A 25831-nucleotide genomic window follows, 5' to 3' on the forward strand; every position below is an offset into this window, starting at 1 on the left:
CTTATTCCCGTTGTCTTTTCAACGGTGCCATGCATGAACTATCATAACAGCCTCCAGAACAATAGGGACCCGATAACGGAAGGTATGGAAGATGTGGTTCAAGGCTTAGTGGCACTCGGGACTACACCGAAAGAAAGAAATCAAATGGTTAGCGGAATTCCGTAAGACATCGCTAAACTGCTTCAGACAGGAACAGTATTAAACTTCTCGAGTGATTTGCAAATGCCATTTTGCGTGGCAAAGGTTATATAACCAAAATTACCCGTGATGACACCAAGTATAAGACAAATACTTGTAGATGGCTATTCAGCAGACCTTATAGTGCTGAGCCTGTCATCCAATGGATTAAGTTCCATGTGATGTATCCACGGGGTGGTCAGCTTATAGTCTGGGTTGATTCTGTTTCCAGTGGTCATTGACATTAGACCTAAAGGCATTAACTGATGATGCCTCGACAGCATCAGCAGGAAGACTGCCCCAGGAATTCCCCGATCTCTGGTTGACAGATTATACATTATTAACGTCTCTGGTAGGACATCTTCCCTGATACAATTTGAACACTTATGAATGCGTGTAATTCGACCATTAACGACTGAGCGGCTGGATCAGATCTTCCATTTCATGCAATGTCGTAAAGACTTGAATCATGTCTGCAGGGTCACAACTCTACCCGAGGGATGGATTCCAAAAGACTTGAGTAGCTCATGGCAATGATCTAACCTCGGCAGATACTATAATTTGGTCCCTCTCCTCTGAATAGATTCATTCATTCACTCGTGTAAATCCATCCCATACACAGGAACAATATTCTAAGAGCGGTCTGACCAGGGCATTATAATATTTCCCAACTTTGTCAGTAATGATTCACTTAAGTTATTCTTAAAAGAAATTCTGCAAGACTCTTTGCTATTCAGTAGATAAGAAAATACTTCTTGAATTCGCACACACAAAGCAGAAATGACCACACCGAAGTAATGGAATCCCTGCAAGATCGACAAAATGTCACAAGCGTTGATTAAATCTGTGGAGTCTCTTATGACACAATAAATCTAGGGTTGTCCGTAACGACGTTGGGTTGCCGATACTCATTTCATGTTCAATCTCTTCGTGATATCAAGGAATTAATGTTTTGTGGCCTTTTATGATCGTCAAAGTCAACGCACTCAGTATTTGCATACCCTTCCCTATACACAGATCATTAAGATATCATCCCCTCCCCCCTCACACACACCCATATTATATTCACACCCATTGTGGCAAGGCTGCAATCTGCACAAGTGATTTGCTGAACACAAAAACCAACTAGCTGCCAATAGAAGGATGACCTCGTACTCTCAAACACATAAAAAGAAAACTAATGGATCACAATCTTCACAAGGGGGTTGGGTGTGCACAGTGCGCGCCTTGCTCCCTGATGCTGGACAGAATGCTGCATGTAAGAGACAAAGGTGCGCGTTCTCCGCACGGACACACTAGAATTTGCTGCTGGTCACGTAAACAGACCATCTCATTAAATGGGTGTACATGCAAGCGATAGATAATATTGAATTAGAAACTGGCGTGTGTTATAGGCTTGACCTTTAACATGGGCTAAAATGCGATAGCCATTCTTCACGTCATCGGTCAGTTGGCACTTTGAGAAATAAAGCGTATTGATACTGCTGCTTGGGAAGTTTTGTTCGGTAAGGTCTACCGGCGAAACATGGCGAAACGACAAGCTGTGGCAAGACGGGGATTGGCAACAAGAGATTCAACGGACCCTTGGAGATATGTCATTGTTCTCGCCAAGTTCGCACTCATGTTTCTCGACGCGGGACTGGCTAAATCCTTCGGCGTTCTGCTCCCAGAGATGGTCGCTCGTTACAAAACTGACTACAAGACCATGGCGATGATTTGCAGTATGCCGGCAACGCTGATGTACTTTTCTGGTAGGTAACATGCATATTGTTATTATTATTATTATTATTACCATCATTGTTATTATCACTTTTCCTATTAGTATCATAAAGTGCTACTATAACTATTAATAGTAGAAGTATAGTAATAGTAGTACTAGTAGTTGTTGTTTTAGATTTATATAGAAGTATAATGATAATGATAGCGGTTGTAGTAGACCTGTAGTAGTAGTAGTAGTAGTAGTAGTAGTAGTAGTAGTAGTAGTAGTAGTAGTAGTTTAGTAGTAGTAGTAGTAGTAGCAGCAGCAGTAGTAGTAGTAGAAGTAGTAATAGTGTTTTCTACGAACTGCACTGGCCAGTGGAATTCGACCACGAATCGACGTCGTAGATCTACGGTTCGGTTCGATTCATATTGATTGAGCTGTGGGGAGGACCATTGTACTGTACATAGGCCCTATAGTATATCGTATGATTAACACTGTGTTATCTGGGTATGTATAGAAGTAACAATACGGTTAAAAACAGGCGAATCACGTTAAAACGTCAAAAATAAATCTTTTGTTAAAGGTTATACTTCCCCTTGTGGTGGACTTAAATAAATCACCAGCAGATATAGTGGACTCTCTATTTTTTTTTAATTCAAAAAGAAATGAAAGCTTGCCTAAGAACATTAACAATGTACGTCCCACTCCACACAACTCGGACTTTAGTGGGATGTTTCAGGATTCGACATGTTGTTGACGAGACGAAAGAGATACCGTATGTCCCTAAAAAATGACAACGGGACCCTCCGCAATGATAATTAACTTTAATACAGTAAATCAATCTTAATACAATTTCATATTACCCATATCTTACAGAAAACCCCATCGATATTTGCCTCAGTCAAAGAGAATTGAGTAGTTTTGTAGAGCATATCAGAATCCCTTTCCTCCAAGTTCTGTCCATTGTGTTCATTGTGTTCACACATTATGCAGTTCGAAGAGCATCCAACATTGTCTATACGTGCTAAACTTGGAATAATCAGACCCATGACATGCTTTACAATTATCCACATTTCTCTGTGACCACTAAATCATATTGAATGCTTCTGAAAAAAATGTAGCTACGATGTTATATCTTAAGAACTTGAGATAGCATTCAGACAGTTTAATCATATTGGAAGTTATCAATGCGAAAATCTACTGATTTATTTTTTACATACTGTACAGATGGGATGAGAGCGCCTAGATGCATAGAGTATAGGTACCCTACCTTAAACCTCAGATAATTGATTTCTTGAGAAGCGGTGTGCATGCTGGAGGGGAACGCATAATTGTTATTCCCTGGAAGCGTCCTGAAGAGCTCCCGTAAAGAGTTCGACACACATATTCTTCATTGTCATTCAAAGTAAGCGATAAGTTGGAGCTTATAGTTACCGCATCGATGCAGCGGGATGCCCCAATCGCGAGACGCCTTGTGTGCCCGACGAACGGTATTTATTTTATGTGGGTACAGTATACAACTTACAAGAGATAAATATTGGAATATTGCCGTTACACACAGCTGGCCTTTGGACCTGCTAATTAAGCGAGTATTTTGCTTGAATATATCAACGCGTTGCCTCTTCGTTCTTCTGAATTGACCAGTGTTCAATTAATTATTGACAGCAAGATGAAATGAAATAAACAAGAAAAGGGAAAATAGAGACCTTTTGTGTATGGCATTGCAACTTTTCCTTGCAATCTGTACACTGTTTCTTTCTACCGTCACTGCACACTGTCAATAACTAGTGTAAACTCTTGCTTTAAGGCATTTTAACCATTTGCAGATGAAACAAAAAGGCCAGCTGGCACACAAAGTGTTAAATTATTGCTCCCATACCTTAAAGAGAATTCCTGAACGAAATCGAGGATAGTGAGTTGTCAGTGGTTTCTTTTCTAGGATACCTCAATAATGTGTACATTGAAGAAATCAAGACTGGCTTAGTCAGTTTCCGAATGGATCGAGACCTGAGTCATTCCAGCACAAACCCTTGATAAGTTGACACTATTGTTGACACAAAATAAATAGGGCCTACTGACCAGACACACTACACCTTACATCACCAGCTTGTGATTGCGTAATTGACTCTTCCCTGGAATGTGATATACAGTTCCTTACCTTAGTCGTAGATAGAACGTGTAACAGAATTGTATTCTGACATTCACGCTTTCAAAAGGACCACAGGAAACACAAAGACCTACTAAACCTTCATGATCCGTTTGATTTCAATCATGGAGCTACTCCATGCTTTCATAAAGAAAGTATACAGTATACAGAAACTACAATAATGTAATTCAAAATCATATCAGAAATGGAAAAACCCCTAAGGAATGTCAAAGTTCACACAGATTCTTTAGAGAAGAATATCGGTCACTCTCGAATGATGTTGGCTTTTCTGCTATTTTGTTTACACCATGGAGGTAAAAAAAACAAAAACAGCAACAACAACAACAAAAAAAACCCTCCGTGCTTACACCGATGCTTCCGTGAGAAAACACAAACATCGAATGATGTTGGTATTGTTCGACAAAAGACGCGATGGTGACTTCGGTTAATAATGGCTTTTCTGCTAGTTTGCTTACACCATATGGAGGTAAAAAAAAAACCAAAAAAAAAAAACACCTTTGTATCAGACAGGTATCGGACTTGATTAGAATATCATGCTATTTTCTGGTACCTTTTATTCTGTATCCATGCATGTGTCTTTTGTTATGTACCATGCCATGTAAACATGTGAATATAGATAATGAAACTTTCTCTATCGTATAGCTATTGTACGAGAGTTCTGTGGCAATTTCATCATCCCCATGTTTCGCGAAAACGATCTTGACTTTCACTTTTCTCACTATTCCTTTACTTGTGGGATTTTAGAGTTTACCTTTTTTAACGGTGATCCCCATTTCTCTTCTATGAAAAGAGACTCCCTCTATACCATTAATTCTTTCTTATGATAGCTGTCGTCAATTGTGTCCTTAAATGAATTATCGTGTACTTGATTTGAAGGATTGTGGTATAAGTATAAACACTACTTCTGAGTGACTTCATGATTCCATCACCACACTCATGAACCAGGTGTTTACATCTTTACAGATGGGATAATCATATCAATTACGATAATAGTCCCTTATTTACCTGTAGCTAAACAAAAAAAAAAAATCATCTTCTATAAGATTTTGCGGTTGTGTTAATTTATTGTTGTGGTTCTGTAAGTATACACAAGATAAAGGAAATGCATGTTTACCAAGCATCTCATCCCCAAAAGTCATTGTTTCCTCGAAACAGAGCGGGCGAAAAAAAAAGGATTCAAAGTGCTACTCCACACCATTTTCAAATTACCTTTTATAAAGAGTAAGAGGGCGGCAATATTATGAATAGCTTTGTTTCCAGTGCAATGCTTTGAAAATGTCCAATGGGTACAATTATCCATTATTATGCAATGCAACGCCTCTCAATTGCAGTGGGTATATGGTACTTTGTAATGTATCCACTGAACAAAAGGTGCACACATGACAACGAAAGTGCAAAATGTTATCAAGTACCTCTGTATCCGTCATAGCGTGAACAATATTATTTTACCAGCAATATCATACAAAGAGTACGTAATATAAATGTATGACTTGCTGGTAGTGAGTTACCGGGTCCGTTAATACACTTTCATTGTTGCTGCATTGTGTTGGTAAGATCTTTTCCTCTACTCCCTCTCACATGATCCACACACAAGTATCTCGATAATACACACAACACACACGATGCACAAGACAGGCAATCGTTGCCGACCATCGCAATTTGGAGATGGCAGAACTCGCCAGAACAACGCACGACGTACCAACCACAACACCGGTATTTTAAGCCTATTCAGGGCGACTTCCACTCATAGACGTGCAGGGAATTGAAGGAATCAATATGCCTAGTGAAGTGTATATAGCCCTTCAGTTATATTTAGTTTCCCTTGACACGTATATCTAAAATGATTAGAGGGAAGCTTTTCTAGTTTCCCTTTTCTATTTGCAAATAATGTGGGTACGTCACTTTCCTTGAAACAATTCAAACATTTTACGGAATCTCATATAGCTCTCTCTTTTCCTTCTTGCCGAAATGATGTTGCCTACATTTTCTATACTTAAAATGCCATTCCGTACTATTTATGAAACAAAAAGAGTAAAACCCCAACAAAACAGTGTTTGAGTCTCCTAAAAACCCGATTGTCTTCCTGTTGATTGACTGAAGATAATGTAATAGTAGTGCCATGTTTTGTTTTCCAGTTGACTTTGAGCACTGGAAAAAAACAAAACAAAATGGTTGTACCATAGTAAAATGAAATGGACATAGTTACAATGCATTGTAATGAGCTCCGACGTGTTTGTTTGGGTTTTTTATAACATAACAATTACTTCGGTAACTTTTAAACACCTTTTAAATAAGTTATGATTGTTCATGGATATGCGTCATCATGTATCGTGCGATAATCCTACTGATATGAAGAGTTTAATTGCAAACAGACTTAGCTTAATTGTCGTTATGTTGAAATAATTATTTACGACTGAAGCTGCTAAAAACCAAGAAAATAATGAGAAAGATTAGACTTTTGAATTATAACCTCAAGAACATTGCTGGCTATGTTACAAATGGGGTACCACTTGAAAGATTTTATTTTGTTCTATTGTCCAATATCTCATGATACACCTACTGTAAAATGCGTAAAATGGCGTTTAGCCAATTTTCCGATCGAACTCTTCATAACGTTATAGTGTCCTCGTCATACCCCACGCAGGTAAACGTCTAAAATACACGACGCTGTGACGGAAGTTCGTGAGTGTACATGCCACTTCGTGACTTCTTGTCAAAAAGGAAAATCCAGTAATTTGGCAATCCATTGTCTTAAGCATTGATTTGTAGAATATGTTTCGTAAGGCAATAATGTGCTTCACAATTACGCTATATACAATTTGTAAAAAGAAAAAGAAAAGGAAACGTAAAACAAATGCTGTACTCACTGCTAAAGGGAATTCATTTAGTGTGTTCCGATTCCACTATTCGCAACAGCGATTGTATGAGTAACTCAAATCAAAGAGAGAGATCAAGATGACAATAATGTGCCTTACAATTACTCTATCTGCCTTTTGTAGAATATCGTAAAACAAATGCTACACGCACTGCTAAAGGGAAATTTTCAGCGTGTTGTCATTCCACGATTCGGAACAGTGATTGTACTGTGATAAACTCAATTCAAAGATAGATCAATGTACGCGGTGTCTGCAATGCAAATAATCTTCAAACCAAATACGCTTTGAAGTTGTTCTTTGATGTACACCGACAGACACGTTCCTTCCACTGACATTCTATCAATGTTTGTACGATCGTGATCGAAGTATGATGAATAACAAAATAAAACAAGATCATAGAAATGTGTCAGCACCACTGGATGCGATTTATGCACTCATGACACGTATCCTACCGGCAATACATTGAATCGTAAACATGGCTAAACTGCTTACGATTAAATAGAGCAACTCTGAATAATGTTATTATGCTCAAGTTGACTTTGATAAGTCGAGTAAGCGGTGAACGTTCCAGCAAAAACGGGCATAACATGGCATTGCATGTTATGGAAGTTTAAAGTTTAATTGTAAGGCCGATGTAAGCCTATTTACTGAATAGTAATATTAATTAATTTTAAGGAATGACGTCATCACCTCACATCTCTCCTATATTGGCTTGAGGGGAAAAGTGTCATAAAAATTATACTTAGGGACAATGTGAGCAACGACAAACAATCCTGGGGGATCGAGTAGTAAACGCGTTTGGCAATCTGAAGGTCAGGGGCTAGATCAGGATCCGGCAGAGAGCTAAATACCATAATCTCCTGAGTACAATATAATCATTCCAATTTTCATCTCTCCCACTGAACAGCTCCCCTTGCGCACCTGTTACTGAGAGTGGTGAATGCCAGGGTCCTAGCAGTCATCGGAGGATTCCTCTCTGCAGTGCCCCTCATGTGCTTCCCATTCATCGAATCGGTCATTCCACTGGCTTTGCTGACATCGGCAATAGGTAAACTAATCTAGATTAAAAGTTGAAATGTTCTTGACACTGATACTTATGCTCCATTCTTCGAAATACGAAGTCTGTTTTTTCACGAATATCGCATGACAAAACACACTAGGCATTGGACTCCTTAAGCATCAGACTCGTTTGGTTAGAGAGCAAACTGTTATTTAGCTGGTGATATAACCTTCCTAGGAGAATGAAACCCCAATATGAGGATTGAGGGAATATAGCAGAACACGTCAGCAAAATTGAGGGAAAATAGGGCAATCCTATATGAAAATGTGTAATTTTTTGAAGGTTTCGAAGCAGCCAATTTACGCGCTAGACATGTTTGGTGAAAAAAACAACAACAATCAAACAATATTTGGTGACTTAACGCAGGAACAACGATGTTGCAAAAGATATTGAGGAGATTCCAGGTATTTTCACTTAATAAAGGCGCACATCGTTGACTTACCTCTTTCAGAAAGCAGATAAAAATATTACTCTTAATATAACTATGTCAGTAACAACTCTAGGGGATGTGCACTTTCATTTTTAAAGAAAAGTTTTGTGGAATTCTTTTTATATTTTCTTTATATCGTTCACTTACAGTGACATCACAAACGGTAGTAATCTTCCAATACTGCGATGGAGGCACCGAAACTTTACAAACTTTTCATTTAGAAGCGACATTATACTAATATCAGTATAACATGCGCCATGATTCTTCCTACTCCGTCTTACTATTAGTAACAGAAAGGGATCCGAGGTTACATACTTGAGCCCTCCTTTTATATTAGGCCGTAGAGAAATGTCCACTTATTGGGGTAAAAGCCCCCATGAAGACTGGAAAGAGGTTTTTTTTTTAAAGGTATATATATATATATATATATATATATATATATACATATACAGAGATATCCATCGCTACTGCGAACCCTGCGATGTGATACTATTACAACATGCTGCACGTTTTACACGGGAATAATTATTATGTACTATTATGTTAATCATATTAGTTTCAGTCAGAGCAACGCATCCTTTTCTTCTTTAATTCCCCGGGCCACTGGAGTCTTTTTCAAAGTGTCATCAAGCCCACATCATACAGTGCGCCATTGCACACAACTTAAGCACCCGCAATTTACATAATACGTGTATGTCTGGTTTCCGTATTCATTAGCTTAATATCAAGAAATGCTCATATTCTGTCATCATATTAGCATAGAAATAATCATTCTTTAATGATTGTGATATACATACATATTGTACATCATCGTTCTGTCGGCATAATTTGTCATCTTTAAAATATAAATATTTTCTTGTGGAGGAAAGTACAAGTAGTCCATAATCACTTGATCGCTTCATCCAATCGCTGAACGGTATTTGAACAATCCATGTAACTTGACGTCTTCCTTCACATCTCTTATTAGGTTTCGGGATGTCCATAACTGTCTTTCCTCTCTTCGTCGCAATAAACGACTACTATCCCACCTCGTTTATTTTCTACAACACTTTAACCCTCTTCGGTTCAACATTTGGCGCCTTCTGCCTACCAGTCATCGTTGAGAGATCGTTAGAAGCCTACGGACAGAGCGGGGCATTCCTTATCCTTGGCGGATATGCCTTAATGCTGTGGCATGCGGAGCCGTGGTCCGACCTCCGATGGACCGCCACGAATTGAGACGGGCTTCGGCTACCAAGATGGAGCAGGATGAACTCTTGGTGGTCGAGGGATCAGAAACATTAAACCAAGAAACAGAATTGGCGCAAGAAACGGAAACACCCTCGGGATGTGGAAGGTCGCTCCTAGATCGACTGAAATCGTTCGTTTACGTTTCTGAGCCGATGTACACGCTCGCTACACCGGCAATATTCTTGACAAATTACGTTCTTTACGCATGGATGTTATTTCTCGTGCCTCAGGCAGAATGGCTTGGCATTGAGCGCTCTCGTGCTGTATTCCTCTCTAGCATAGCTGGTATCAGTGGTGTCTTTGGAAGAATCCTCTTCCTCGTCCTTATACGCTTCGATTGGAACCCCAACCTAATCTTTGCCTGTTGCTGTTTACTTTGCGCCGTTTCGTTTTTCATTCTACACCTGGGTACGGCATTCGTCTACCAGGCCATCAACTCTTGTGTTCAAGGATTCGTCATGTTCATTCTTGACTCTACTCCTCACGCCTTGCTGAAGAAGACTGTCCGCCGTGAGGAGAATGTGTCTGTGGCCCTGGCGTGTAACTCGATGATGTGTGGTGCCGGTGCTATCTGCGGTGACATACTGTCAGGTACGTAGGCTGCCCGGAGTTCGAGAATCGCAGTTGCATGGTTTCAAGGTCCAATTTTGCCGATAACTTTGGCTAAAAATTGCCCAGTTAAAACATACATACAACAGCAAAAATAAATAAATTAAATCAAATTAAATAAAAAAGAGATACTAAACGAAAATGAGCGAAGGTTAGAAAGGGTAGAAATAACCGAATTAGTAACGATAGGGAATTTGGTTCCACTTTGAAGAAAGTGGCATCTACCTGCTGCAATCGTTCGAAGCCGATACCATTCCGTAAATTTGACGTGAATCTCTCCAGAAAACTGCGTGTGTGGATATGTGAGCCTATGTATGTGGCTTATTTCTGATGCAAATACAGTATCTACCGTCATATTTTTACAAAATCAGATTTTTCTGAAAAGTTAACTAAGTCTAAGTTAACTAAGTCCAATCAGATTTTTCTGAAATATTAACCAACTACCACTTGTACGAGATAGTGTCTGTCGTGCTTCTAAGTGTAAGAGTCTTGCCGTTAAAAGTGAAGTTATACTCACAAATGCCTACAAAATCTGATGCAAAAGTTGTAGGCAAAATTATTCTTTCTTTCGTTTTGGTAATCAAGGTAAATTAATGCTGGCCATAATATTGTCTCAAAGCTGAAGCCTGTCATATAAGCTGTCACTTATTCATCTTAATAGGGATTTGCTAGAGTACGAACGTAAACAAATTATCATTGGAAGTAGAATTCAAACTTTTTTTTTTTTTTTTTTGGGGGGGGGGGTTGTAATCACAGCTTGCCTATGCTCCATGTCACGTGGGGGGGGGGGGGGGGGGGGGGTGGAGGTGCCAGCATTCCTCATGCACACGTACCTGTTGTAAAACAAGTATAAAAAAGCAGATTATGGCTTTCTTCCAGGGCTGCCACGCTTTAAAGCTTTGTCTTTTGTGTCAAGCCCTGCAATCCCATCAAACTTTCCTCAAGAGAATAATGCAATTTACATTGCCGATCGATTTTGATAAGCCTATGTTACCATTATGATGTCAAACTGTATTATTAGTTTAATCATATCTTGAATGATTTGTTCATGAAAATGTAGCATGTGCCAACAAATGAAATGATTATCTGATTCTTTGTGGCTCTACTTTTTCTGTTTCTATTTAATGACAGGTCATATCTTCGACGTTACCAAGTCTTACGCAACCGTCTTTGTGTCATTGGGAGTGGCTCAAATCACAGCGCTCATCAACCTCATCATCACCGAAGTCGTTGATCGAACGATGAGGAAAAGGAGAGAAAAAGGATAGAAAAACTAGGTTTTACCTACTGAGCTGATTTCTAGGCTTATGGTATTGAGGAAATTGTTAAAGCCGCTGGTCATGGGCGAGAATGTAAGTCGTTGTTGGTGCATATTGCGTCCATAAACCTTGTATAAATACTACTAACTTAGAAAATAGGTTCTTACTATGACTATAGATAACACCAACCATTCCAACCACGCTGACGTAAAAATGGCATGTGGCCAGTTTTGCTCGTGTTAAGGATATCGTGCAAAGAGACTAGCGCACAAGACAAGGCAGGTATGTCATGAACACAAATATACAAAAGCAACTGATGAAAATCTTTATGTAACAAAAAACAACGTTGTAGAATTTACAAGTGTGCAAAGATCAATAGGCAACCTTATGGTATGTTTGCTGTTTACTAGTACCTTGACAAGCGTCTTAGTCATGTGTGTCTAACGTTGCTCACAAAATTCTTCAGGTTTTGTATAGTCAGGGCAGACCACAAAATAAGAGAAGCTCGTATCATGTAATTCATGTTGCATGACGACATCGAACACAACATGCGCCTTTATTATGGCAAACACAATCCCATGTGCCTCGCGTCCCAATCTCACACAGAAAATATCATCCGTTCCTGTGTATTGGACTCCGAAACCTACTTTACACAATCAAACGTGAGTGGCTGACAACGATCTTGCTCAACCCTTTCGTCAAGACTAGCTGGACATCTTGCATGGAATTGATACTAGGTCTCCGTCGATCCTCAGCGAATTCTATATGGTTATTGATAATTTAGGATGACATTCATTAGCAATCACATTGTATTAAAAATCGATGTACCGGGGAAATACATGTTTAAGAATTCTAGAAAAAAAAATTATATGATAAAAGTACCATATACATCGTTGTATGGATGTGGAATAATTAGCATAAAAATTGACAGCGGTTGTCATAATACAGTGTCGAAGATAATGAATGGTAAAAACAATCATGGTAGCCTATATCAATTACGGTGATAGCAAGAATATTGGAACTGTTCAAAAATGTGTGCGATATTGATTTCACAATAGTACTATCGTTTTCAAAAGTGTAACGATGTGTAACTTTGAAGTAATTGAAGCGATATATATATATATATATATATATATATATATAACTCTAATGATGATTTTTGCAGTGTTGAATGTTTATAACTGCGGACCAGATCAATGATATGTAGATAGCTTATATCAAATGCCCTGATCGACAAAAAAAAAAAGTCCCAAAAAAAACCACCGCAATATAATTGAGCTGATATATATAATGTCAGAGGTAAAATGGCGTGAATAGAGGTATAGGAGTATCAAGAAACATGGATATCAGTCAAAATGTCTACTTCCTCTATAAAATGATTTTAACTCTGACATAAATTCCTCTGACTTCTTTGCCGCCGGAATTTCATAAGTTGAAGATGAACAATTTGCAATACAGTTATTGCGTCCCACCATGGATAATGTCCTTCTTGTTATGCAGAATTAGGATTTTTTTTTTCATGATCGGGTAGACGTCGCTTACGGTATACCTACAGTGAAAACAAACAGCTCTCCTGTTTGTAATACATGATTGTGCAGAGCTGAGTTTGGTGAAGTTTGTATGATGTGCAAACAGTATATACGAATCTACACGGTGTTCATGTTTAAAAGCCTTGATCTACTATTCTTTAACGTCATTTATCATTAGCATTCTTGTGACTGTCAGAAATGTTACGATGGCCCATATACCTGATAGTTTCATGAAATTTCAAAGCCAATTATGGAAGAAAAATAGATATTTTCGTCTCAAAATATACGCCGAAAAAGCACAGATCGTGGGTTTGTTTTCACTCCAGTCGTCGCTAAATACAAGGATGTCCGACAATGGATGTTACGATGGACCCTATCTGATAATTTCATGAAATTTCAAAGCCAATTATGGAAGAAAAATAGATAATTTCGTCTCAAAATATACGCCGAAAGAGCACAGATCGTAGGTTTGTTTTCACTCCAGTCGTCGCTAAATATAAGGATGTCCGACAATATGTGTTTCGACGGACCATATCTGATAGTTTCATGAAATTTCAAAGCCAATTATAGAAGAAAATAGATAATTTCGTCTCAAAATATACGCCGAAAGAGCACAGGTCGTGCGTTTGTTTTTACTCCACAGTCGTCTTTAGGCATACAATGTACCTATATATGAAGTGCACAGAGTATTGGGTACAGCAGTGAAATATTGTAATATCAACATCATTATCATTAATTCATGGTGAATTCAGTAAAGATTACGCATACTTTGCAATATACCGTTTCGATTTCACGTTTCAGCCTCGGCTTATCGACCGCGGTTTAACTATAATTCTGAGCGTGAAACACTTGGTAACACATTGTTTAAAGAGTTTTGATGGGTTGTGCCTGTAACATAATCTTTACAACTTTGAAATATATGAAAAGCTTATATTTATACTACATAGAAATGTATAAAGAAGTCATTTTTATGACAGTCATTATAGCACTGTGTTGCGATATAAAAAACGACATTAAAAAAAATTATACCACCACTCTTGTCTCTTTATTGCTGGATGTTGTTACTCCTAGAATGAGGTACATGTACTAGCTACAAGATTGCACAGTAGGCCTATTCCTCCTTGGTTATAATTGTTTGACCGGGAATAGCTGAGCGATGTTTGAATATCGTTTCGAGAAACTTGTGAGGACAAGCAATACAGATAGATGATTCGGTTCCATGGCATTTGGTCCCACGAAATATCTGGACACTCAGCCAAACATAAAACCTACCCACAAACATATAACCTTCTCTTTCATCCGGAGCAATTTTCGCAGGAGTATTATAATGTTGTGTCACCAAATGGGACTGGGATTTTTCATTCGTGTGTTTCCTAAATACACAATTTTTGTTACAGATTATCCACTACAATCCCTTAATTCTAATTGTTCCTGATATACCAGAATCTCACGATTTCAAATCTCAGATTGAATTACAATTATGCAGAAGATGGGTATGTTGATTCTCTATGGCACCATACAGTTTCCTTGGGTTAAAAAAATATGTTTATAATGATTTGATTTAAAAAGAAATGAACCTCCGAGAGACAGACTATTTATTGATATGCTACTATAGATGCCAACCTGTGACAACCGAATATAGTCAAATTATAAAGGGAACAGGATTACAAGCATACGTACATGGGTCATGATTACAGAACACAGACGACCATGAGGTATTGGAACAATGAATTTGGGATAATATATTTATTAAGAAATTGTTATTTCAACGCATGCAATATTGTTTTCTTTTTTTATCAGTTAATTTTCATATTGACTCAAAATTATTACACATCTGCCTCTGGCGTTCCGTTTATCACTTTAATTAATTTCTTGGAGTAACATATACTTTTTATTATGTTACAAGTATATTATGTAATTATGTTTATAATTGATATTCATCAAGTTCCACAGGGACTTTACATCACATGCATCCTTCGGCCACTTTACCACTTTGTACTCCCAAATATCTTTACGGTCATACGTTCTTCTTTCATTTTCTATCACATTTTATTAACATGCAATTCATGAATTACCATTATGTAATGATTCTAGCACCCTATGGTCTTTTTCATTTCTTTGTGTCCAGATCTTAGTGTTCTGCTCATTCGCATTTTTTCACATTACCATATAAACGCCATGCCCATACATCAAACATGTAGGCCTACATAGTCCTAATTACCATTATCATTATCATTAACATCATTAGACCAAATGTCTTTCATCTTAATGAACTCCAATCTCGGTCTCCTCGCATTTTAGATCTGCGTTAAATTGACCACCCCCCCCCCTCGACATTTCGGGTTCGGTGTGATAATGTCAGAGGTAAAAATGTCAGAGGTAAAAATGTCAGAAGTTAAAATGTCAGAGGTAAATATGTCAAAAGTAAAAATGTCAGAGATAAAATGACAGATTTAAAAATGTCAGAAGTAAAAATATCAGAGGTAAAAATGTCGGAAGTAAAACTGTCAGAAGATTTTCTTTTACCTCTGACATTCCTACCTCCGATATTTTTACTTCTGACATTTTTACTTTTGACATTTTTACTACTGACATTTTACTTCTGACATTTAGTTTATCTCTGACATTTTAACCTCTGACATTTTTACCTCTGACATTTTTACCTGGCACCACATTTCGCGCCATGATTCCGCAACGCGCAAAGATGGTGCCGCGTCATTTCATGACTTTTTTCCCCCGCATATTTTGAGACCAAATTTGCGACGTTCGGGTACACCGTTCTGAAGTAACGCAATGTTTTTTGTTTTTTGTTTTTTGTTTTTTGTTTTTTTTTAGGGGGGGGGGTTGGGTTAAATTGATATAACTACAACCAACTAGAAAAGTAGACAGTAGAAAACAAAAGGTCGAAAAAAACAATAAAACACATTAAAGATTAACGAAACAAAAAAGAAATTGATTTTGATTGTGCTATTTTTTTACAAGGAAATTGTTGGATGTGTCTTAAGGAATTCTGACACAAAAATTATGCAATCCTTCGGTCTTTTTAATGGAGTTACAGGTGAAAATACAAATTCAACGTATAAATCTATATACTTAATTTATAAAAAATAGAAAATCAATATTTTTCTATTATGTGACCAAGCAAGTAATTTCGTAGTTGACATCCGGCTCTATGTTCAGGCAAAATTTTGCGGCGATCGCGCCATCAGCGGTCGAGATCTAAAGCCCCCCCCCCCCCCTCCCCCAAGTAAAAACTTGGTCTCAAGTAGCCCAGTTAGAATAGGGTTAAGACTGTGAAGTTGACTAATGATGTGTTTTTGTTCGTGTTGTTTGTTTTTAACGCTCGGGGCAGGTTCCGCGCATGGATTTAGTTGGATTTTCAACCATATTTCATTCTTTGGAGACCAGTCAATAAATCTTATCTATGGTTATGAAAGTCGATAGAGCGGAGCCTACATGAAGTGTCATAATTATCTTGGTGCTATGTGAAGTTTAATTGCGAATTATAGTTACGTCTTCAGACTTGGGGGGTTATACAAAGAACCAAGGCATTTTATGTCCATGGATCAACGGTCTGGAAAAAAAATAAAGAGTCTCCAATATAAACTTTCACCGTATAGTACTGACCCGAAAGAAGTCATCAGATATGACTTTGTTTATCACCGAGAAATCAGATTTTCTTCTCTCTTTTCTTTTTATTTTTTCATGAGGGTGCATAAACGGCAATCGCTTACAAGGGAACCAGTTTTCACCCCCTTCTTTGTACATGCTATATCATATAAAGTGTGTTATTTTTTGTCATTCGATACATTACATAGAATAGTAGTGTCCAAGTGATCGAAAATGAGTGCCCAAAGTCACGAAGCTATACCCTTGAATCACATAGTGTAAACGTTTGCCTTGAAAAATGATAAACCAGCAGGAAATGATTCCATAGATCAAAGCGACTTTTAGGTCATTCGCGGGGGTGGTTGAAGCTTTCTTCGGCTTATGAATAATAACCATGATCATGTGCAGATCTACTAAAGGGCTTTTTACACTTGTAAATTTTTGCTTAGTCCCGTACCAAATCAGAAACGAGGTAATCAAGTGCTGCCGGTGCGTACGTGTACGTGTACAGTGCACAGCGTAATCATGAATATTCATGTGGTTTGGAAAGTACCGGACTAAGAAATACGAGTGTAAAAAGGTCAATTTTCTCCTTAGCCCCGGACAAGAGCTTAGGGTGGGATTTCACGGAGCACGCGAACGATTTGCGAAGGACGCGAATGGCAAAATCCAGCATTCGTATTTTAGTTTGCAAAAGATCGCCAAACGAACGTGAGGGTTCGGAAGCGTCGTCAATTGTTCGCAAATTTCAAAAAAGTTTGAAATTTTTTGCGAACCTTTTCCGCACACTTGGTCGTGATTTGCTCGTGAACTGTTCTCGAAAGTGTCTTTAAAGCCTCGTCATATGCACAAGACCTTCGCAAGACACGCGCGATGTTCGCAAAATGTTCGTGAAACCCCAAACAGACTCCGAAACTTTGGAGAATGTCTCGCGTATGTTACGCGAAATCTGCGAAGTTTTTCCGATCATTTTACGACGAAATCGCAAACTGTTCGCGTACCTTTTGAGACATTCTCGCGAACGTTTAGCGCACGTTTGGGGGATGTATGACCTATATGTTTTCTACAAATAAAAATCGTAGCATACATATAAACATCAATCAATATCATTAACAACTATGGTAACAAAACAAATTAAAGACTACCAAAGAGAAAGAAATGTTTGATATACAAAAAAAAAAAAGAAATCGCAGAATACACTTAAGATTAATCTAAAGTATGTAAAATTTCATTTGAACTATTATAGAGATTATGTGTTGGAGGAACTGAAAAAAAAAATCTAATGCTTTACTAGTGGAGATAGGTCCTAGGGAAAAAATGTAGGCAAGCACACGATAGAGAAATGAGAGAAAAAGAAAGGAGAAATAGAGGAAAGGAAAAAAAAATCAACTCAAGACAGCTTCCACCTCTCCTTGGGTACATTTTCTCCCATGATTATTGAAAATTTTTTCGTTGTTCGCATTTCCGTCGCGCGTTCTTCGTGTACGTAACATGCTGTACTTTAGCAATGATACACACGACATTCGCACATACGTCGTGGAAACTTCGCACAAATTGCGCAAGAATAGTTTTCGGGGCTTCATTGTCGGAACACATTCGGAGAAAAACATTTCCGAATGTTGGATTTTGTCATTCGCGTCCTTCGCAAATCGTTCGCATGCTCCGTGAAATCCCACCCTTAGTACGGGACTAATTGGCGAGTGTAAAAAGCTTCAAAAAATTGGTACGGGACTAACGATAGTCCTGGGTCAGAGAAAGTCCGGGGTTAAGAAACACAAGTGTGAAAATGGCTTCTGAGGATCTTAGCAAGCAACCATTTCAAATTATGTGAAATAAATAAATAATCGTATGGTCGACGTACGCGGCGCTACCACTTCCGGAAGTTACACCGACCCTCCATGGTGATCCCCGCGAAGGCCGTGGTAAATTGGTCGGAGTTTCTTCCCACGACCGTCGTGTGGACAAAGGGTCGTGGTAAGATAAGTATGAATTTCAATTTTAATTGCTGCGCCATAAAATTTTACTCCGACTAGAAATACGTCTGAACATGGCTTTTGTATGAATACACATTTATTAATTCATTATGAATGCGCATTATACGGTGAATTTGAAGTGTTGGAGTGATATATCAAGCGGAAGAAGGTTTATTGAAAGACGTAAACAGGGAACATGTGGCTGCCTGTGAGGATGCATCTTCACAGTCATTCAATATATGCACTTAGCACAAGAAAGTAAACACTTTTTCGAGTTCGTATTTTTCATAGAAAATTTTTTGATGACAATCAATGTATCATACACCATATTAAAGGTAATTTAATTTTACCTCAATATCATACTTTTTTCCGGATTGACGCGCTTAGAAACATCAGTATTAATTCATTATCATTATCATTAATTGGCTATCAAGCTTTGTAGGATAATACAAAGGGAAACTTTACGCATGAGTGAACACATTCATTTTTGCCCTGCGAGGCACAAAAGTAAAATTGCAAAATTTGCCATGTTGTCTTATTTCATTTGAATTTGGATTGACCCAAGATGCTTCGTTTTCTCCATTCTAATTTTGGCCGTTATTGATATTTTTGGCTTCAAAGATGTTACAGAGTTTAAAGGTTTATTTTTTGCAACTTAATTCATGTATCTAATGTGTTAAATTTGTCTTTTGTTCTTATTGTTAGATGGAAGAGCACTTACGCATGAATGACAACTTTTTTTTTCATTTTTTCTTTTGTGCCTTGGAATAGAAAACAAAAGTACTCACTCATGCGTAAAATTTCCCTTTTTATTGACCTACCCAGGCCTATAGCCAATTAAATTACCCTCAATATATTGTAATACATTAACTTCTAGCCAGATATTCTATGATAATTATAAACTTGAAGAAGTGTTTACATTTTTTTTTTTTTGCTGAGTGTACATTACAATATTTTTTACGATGGTTTGATTTACGTTCAAATTCTATTTATGTACAGAATATGAACGAAAACTAAATTATAATAATCTTGTTCCCGTTTCTGGTAGAAAGAGACCATCCTCTGGACGCACAAAGCAAAACACATGAGGCTCGACATTGAAAACTAGAGGAGCACTCCGCTAGAACAGACCTCCGCCAAGCCGCCAAGCAGCCACAGTCATATCGTCATTTCGTATAATAGGCAGTATCTTCAACACAAACTTAGAGGTACAGGGACATCTATGTGCACAATGAATTAGACGCCCCCCAAATACACAGTGTATTTACAAACATGTAATCATAAAAAGATTATGCCTATGGGGTAATGCACGAACAACTGGAAAATCGGTGATTTTCACCTAAATGACGGAGGTATAATTAGATCATTGTATATGTTTAGTGGCAATTACAAAATTGCTGTATTATAAAGCTTTTGTGGTTGCTATACTAATCTAATTAATACCAACAAAAACTACTTACAATCATGTTGTGTACTTCCCGCCCAAGGACAGAATATAAAAGAAACTCTTGCGTATATGTCGGAGCCAGTTCATTTTTATGGATTAAACTAAAAAAGACGCAAAGCCTATAGTGACTCAATAATTGATATGTAACAGCGTTATATATACATAATATATCTATGTATACTTATCTATCACAGAAGTGGGTAACTACTCTTATAGTGCTGCTATAGCATTAGCAGAGCAGATAAGCCGAAAAATTGTGCAAAATTTAACTAAAGCATGAAACTATCACCAGTGTGAGTACATGTTATAAGATTCATTTTAAGATCGGGAGTAAATCTGAATTGGCCTCTGATGACCTCCAAAGGTCAATGATCTCAAAATTGTATAGAAATTGATATTTTGCTTCATTGATTAATTTTAAATATTGTAATGATGTACTAAAATGATGCGGGGTTCCTCAGGGTTCCCTGTTAGGTCCACTTCTTTTTATTTTGTATATTAACGATATTCAGAACTCATCTAAGATCCTTTCCTTCGTTTGTTTTGCAGACGATACAAATTTGTTCTTTTCTCATCAAAATCCTGATGAGCTTATAAACATAATAAATGAAGAACTTGTTTCTGTTCAATCTTGGATTTTTGCAAACAAACTTTCCTTAAACATTGAAAAAACTCATTATATTTTGTTTAGTAATTCCCCACCTGTACTACCTATCTCTGTCAAGATCAACAACATTGATTTGTGACAGGTCAATAGTACAAAATTTTTGGGTCTTTACATTGATAGTGATTTATCTTGGAGAACCCATGTTGGTTATGTAAGTAGAATTATTGCTAGAAATACAGGGGTTCTAAACAAACTTAGTTATTATTTTCCATGTAATATTCTACAGAGTATATATTCAACTTTGATATCTCCCTATCTTAATTATGGGATTCTGACGTGGGGAAATGCTTCTAAAAATCTTATCGATTCGTTATTTATTGTGCAAAAACGCGCTATTAGAATTGTAAACCACGCTGGATACTTATCGCACACAAATGAACTTTTTATGAGCAATAAAATTTTGAAAATTCCTGAGTTATTTTCTTACAACGTTTGCCTGTTTATGTTTCAATTCTCAACTGGCCAATTACCAGATGCATTTTCCAAAATGTTCACAAGAAACTATACAGTTCATGATTATCCAACCCGCCAGCGTTATGCGTATCACCTTCCACGTACCCGAACAATTTTTGCAAAAATAACTATCATGTTCACTGGACCTAAGTACTGGAATGAACTCCCTACGGCATAGGCGCCGGAAGTGGGGGGGGGGGGGGGGGGGCGGCCGCCCCCCCCCCCCAATCCAAAAAGTGGGGGGGGGGGGGCAAAACGCATTTTTGCCCCCCCAAAAAGCCCCACCCCCCCAAAAAAATAATAATAATGAAAATAAATGAATAAACAAAGAAAATAAAATAAACATGTATATATATGACTAAAAGGGAAAAAATATGGCTACAAACGGCAGCTTTTGGACTGTAAAATGTCAAAATTTTCAAGCTCGCTCGCTTCGCTCGCTCGCATCCAGCAGTTGAGCCCGGTGCGCCTCCCCCTTTATTTCTAAAGCGAAAAACATAGCTACGACGGCAGTTGTTGGACTCTAGAATGTCAAAATTTTCAAGCTCGCTCGCTTCGCTCGCTCGCATTGAATCGTTATGCCACTCTCCTAATGTTGCTGACAGTAATTGCCAGTAGTTGCGCCCGATGCCCCCACCCCTTAATTTCCAAAGCGAAAGATAAATATAGCTACAAACGGGAGTTTTGGGACTGTAAAATGTCAAAATTTTCAAGCTCGCTTGCTTCGCTCGCTCGCATTGAATCGTTATGCCACTCTCCTAATGTTGCTGCCAGTAATTGCCAGTAGTGGCGCCCGATGCCCCCCTCCCCCTTAATTTCCAAAGCGAAAGGTATAGTTACAAACGGGAGTTTTTGGACTGTAACATGTCAAAATTTTCAAGCTCGCTCGCTTCGCTCGCTCGCATTGAATCGTTATGCCACTCTCCTAACGTTGCTACCAGTAATTGCAAGCAGTTGCGCCCAATGCCCCCCCCCTAATTTCCAAAGCGAAAGATATAGCTACAAACGGGAGTTGGGGGACTGTAACATGTCAAAATTTTCAAGCTCGCTCGCTTCGCTCGCTCGCATTGAATCGTTAAGCCACTCTCCTAACGTTGCTTCCAGTAATTGCCAGCAGTTGCGCCCGATGCCCCCTCCCTTAATTTCCAAAGCCAAAGATATAGCTAGAAACGGGAGTTTTGGGACTGTAAAATGTCAAAATTCTCAAGCTCGCTCGCTTTGCTCGCTCGCATTGAATCGTTATGCCATTCTCCTAATGTTGCTGCCAGTAATTGCCAGCAGTTGCGCCCGATGCGCCGCCCCATTAATTTCCAAAGTGAAAGATATAGCTACAAACCCCAGTTTTGGAACTGTAGAATATCAAAATTTTCAAGCTCGCTCGCTTCGCTCGCTCGCATTTCATTGTTATGCCATTCATCTTATGTTGCTGACAGTATATAATTTGTCGATCGTTTCACACCGTCATTCCATAATCCATATAAGGAAAACTTACAATGTTCCTCAATGACTGCGTTGTTGAATGTATCACATTTCGTAATGTATTGTAGTCCCATTATTGCTCACGCACACACGCACAAGCATACAGATCGTCAAAATTACTTTATGGTTCCCCCCATGTTTCGACCCACCGTACGCCACTTTACATTATATATATATATATATATATATATATATATATATATATATGTTACCCGGGTCTCGGGTAACTGGGTTGAATTTACACTCCAATATCACTCTTGATCTGTATGCAGAAAAAGATAACACACGTCCAGTCAAGATGGATGCAGGGATGAAAGTGTTCTCTTTATTCTGGTATAAATCATACCAAGTTTCAATAATGATCATATAAATCGCAATCAAAATAATTATCAATACTTCTGTTCAACAACACAACGTGAATGACACATACAAATTGCTGATATGAATATCTAATTCTTCTTCAGTGTAATTGATAATTTACCTTGCTCAATATTATGATGCTTGATTTATACCTCAAAGAGTCTCTAAAATCAAAGGTTAATTATGACACTTACTCGTAACAATCAATCTTAATATTCCTTTGTAGTAAGCATAATTAACTGTAAAATTCTCCTTTAACAAAAACAATCTTATAGCTGAACATTAACCAGTCATTTAAAATACAATTGATTTAATCAAATAAACGCAACTACATATCACTTGATTAATCTCTGTTTGTATCCATAAACGAAACACAAATGATTAAATAAAGCTAAACCTGGAATGCATTCACTTCTTTGGCAAGAATTGTTTTGCAAGCAAGCGGGAAAACTAGTCATCTTGGTACACTGCAAAACAAATCTAACTTCTTTAGTTTTCCTTTGTTTCTCTAAAAGCCAGGTTTTCTCTCTCTTTCCTGCTCGTTCCTATATTTTATTCCTCTCATATAAAACAAAACGCTTCTATAACATCTTTTACAGCATAAACTTTAACAACATCTGAGATGATCCCTGCCGTCAGGCAAAAGCGAAAGTATTTCGGGAATGTTACTACAGTCGCTCTGAAGACCAAACTTTGGGGACGATCCCTGAATAATTCCTTTTAATTTCTTTATACCAAGTGAGGGACTGGCCAAAAAGTGAGGAACTGAGAAGCTGGGAAAGTGAGAGAGACACTGACCACAACTATAAACACACCGTCCAGAGAGCTAGTGGTCAGAGCTCTGGCCGATAAGGTGCGGAGGTTGGCGGGAGTCATCCAAACTGTGTTCACACCGACCCTCCGTCTCTATCTCTATTCTACCTGTATCTACAAATGTACACTATTATCATCATCCGTCACTGTTTCCATTCTGCACAATGCTACACTACTATTCCATAAGCATCATGCCAAACATCCATGTATTTACAATTAGCACACTTGTTAAGGCATTCGGGCTTTCAGTCAGAATAACATATACAATGTATGTCAGTCACTTCACAGTCATTCCCAAGATAGCCTGAAGGTCAACGGACTCTTACACGGCGCACCGCCTAGGAGAGTGTTTACACTGACCGTTCTACTCTTTCTCTTCCACAGGACAGTACAGCTTATGGCTTGTTCACACTCGCACAAGCAGCACTTAATCCGGAATTAAATCAGCTTAAGTTGTAATTTCAACTCTTACATCATGAAAAGTACTACATCACTACACAAATATAACAGTAACACCATTTCTATTATTCACCAACACTAGCATACCAGTCTATCTAGCTGTAAGTGACAATAGATTTGTACAAATACATATACTTAATAACTTCACTGAGAACACCATTGGTGTTCAGAATTCCCTTTTTCTGAAGGAATAATTACTACATTCAACTACCAAACACTAAATATCATAGAATCACCAGATTTACCAGTCGGAAGGAATGATTTTGAATAATTGAAAAGGGGTAAAAGCAAGGTTTCTTACCTGTATGCAGAGAAAGATAACACACGTCCAGTCAAGATGGATGCAGGGATGAAAGTGTGCTCAAAACCACATCCATCTGAGTGATGTCATTTTTCTCTGAATTTCAAGCAGTTTGGTTAACTCCACTCCGGGCTTTAGGGGTGGATGGATCAAGTTTGTGAGGGTATGTTCTTTCTTTTAAATCAGTGCAATTGTTCAAAACTTCTAAAAAAATGGGGGGGGGGGTCTATTTTCTTGGGGTATCACATCTTTCCCTCCTGAAAGAAATGTCGTCCTCGACATTTACACAATAATTAGGGTTGATGCTATCAATGGATGGATTACAAAAATGAATGTTCAGATTAAAATCAATAAAATCCATACCATATCATTGTCAACTGACATTATCTCATCTCTTAACCGTCTCATACAACACAGTAAACAAATAACTTCAAATGTAACATCATAATAACATATCCTGACACATGGCGCTCCTCCACATCACACTTTGCATTTCACTTTCGCAGGGTTAAACCCCTTACATATGCTACATTGTATAGCACACTAAGAAGTAATACTGCTTCCCAGGCGAGCGTTCCTGAGAGTGTATTCTTCTGATCCTTACAGATCCACATGCGAAATATTATAGTTTTACTCTATATTCGAATACAAAAATGATATGGCGAAAAGAAATGACTCTTCATCTGTAGAACTTCATAACTAGCGAAACAAAATAAAGTTCTCCCACTTTTACACTGCGCAGTGTTTCTTTTCTGTTCATTTCTTTTACAATTTATCTTTGCCACATGATTCAGGGGTACAATTTCTGAGAGAAAACTGCTTTCCACAGAGGTTTAAACCACTGGTTACCTTAATCACAACTACCTTCATTCGACGAATCATCGTCTTACTCAGCGTACCCCTCCACTATGGGGCACACATAATGTTCGGCGTATTGGTCAACTGCATGGTTCACTGTTGATTTCCCACCTGTTGTCCGTGGTTATACATTGTGGGGAATGCAAACGGCATTCCGTAAGGTACAAAAGGGTTATACCAGGGGTAGTTATAGGTCGGGTTCATAGGTAGGTTGGGAGGATACATATTATTATTTGGTGGCCTTGATACCTCGGGCATGGCAGGGTTTATGTCATTGATATACAATGGCATGCAATGGGGGGAAGGATTTCCGAGATTGTGGTATGTTAGGGTATTTGGGGGTTGCCTGTTTCTGCGAGGGCGGCCTGAGCTG

At 38.2% G+C, this 25831-nt stretch overlaps 1 pseudogene; it reads left to right on the forward strand.

The window, feature by feature from the left end:
• Window positions 1-1702: 1702 nt before the first annotated feature.
• LOC139739677 (monocarboxylate transporter 12-like) lies at window positions 1703-11787 on the forward strand (annotated as a pseudogene).
• Window positions 11788-25831: the final 14044 nt, after the last annotated feature.

Source organism: Diadema antillarum, unplaced genomic scaffold (genome assembly GCF_040938485.1).
Source record: "Diadema antillarum isolate AM-2024a unplaced genomic scaffold, OU_Dant_1.0 seq00000810_RagTag, whole genome shotgun sequence".
In the NCBI taxonomy this organism is placed as follows: Eukaryota; Metazoa; Echinodermata; class Echinoidea; order Diadematoida; family Diadematidae; genus Diadema; species Diadema antillarum.